This window comes from Terrapene carolina, unplaced genomic scaffold (assembly GCF_002925995.2).
Source record: "Terrapene carolina triunguis isolate 2854851 unplaced genomic scaffold, T_m_triunguis-2.0 Scaffold714, whole genome shotgun sequence".
NCBI classification, from domain to species: Eukaryota; Metazoa; Chordata; order Testudines; family Emydidae; genus Terrapene; species Terrapene triunguis.
This window is the reverse complement of record NW_020665065.1, coordinates 17,893,641-17,894,309: the sequence shown is the minus strand read 5'-3', so window position 1 is coordinate 17,894,309 and position 669 is coordinate 17,893,641. Positions and strand designations below refer to the sequence as shown.

The 669-nt window shown below is 51.0% G+C and overlaps 1 non-coding gene across 1 annotated transcript; it reads left to right on the top strand.

Moving 5' to 3' along the window:
- The first annotated feature begins 214 nt into the window (after positions 1-214).
- Positions 215-287, top strand: TRNAT-UGU. Its single transcript has one exon. It is a non-coding gene; the product is annotated as a tRNA-Thr (tRNA).
- Positions 288-669: the final 382 nt, after the last annotated feature.

Genomic DNA, 669 nt, shown 5'->3' with positions numbered 1-669 from the left:
TTAGAGCGGCTGTGCCACTGCAAAGCAGCTGTGCCACTGCAAAGTCTCTAATGTATCGGGAAGAGAGCTGCCAGGCCACACAAAAGTGCCCAGTGGTGAGAAGACTCTTCACAGCTCCTTGCCACAGACAACAGTCGGGTGGTAGGAAGTGGCCCAGGCGGGCACAGCATCACTGATGTGTATGTGTGAGGAGAAACACAACAGCCTGTGCCCTGGCTCCATAGCTCAGGGGTTAGAGCACTGGTCTTGTAAACCAGGGGTTGTGAGTTCAAATCTCACTGGAGCCTTGGGAGTTTCTAGCCTCACAATGAAAGGTTGGTGTTTTTAGGGGGGTGCAGCAGGCTATGTTAAAGAGAAGCAGCAGCTGGTCAAAAGGAGACAGCAGTCGGCACAGCCTTACCAGAAACAGGATTCAAACCCACGCAGACTCACACCCATTAGAATTGAAGGTCACTGCCTTAACCCCTCGGCTGTTCTGATGAGCACCTGAGCACGCTTCAAACAACGAGGAGTCCTTGTGGCACCTTAGAGACTAACACATTTATTTGGGCATAAGCTTTCGTGGGCTAGAACCCACTTCATCAGATGCATGGAGTGGAAAATACAGTAGCGGGTATAAATATACAGCACATGAAAAGATGGGAGTTGCATTACCAAGGGAGGGGGGGT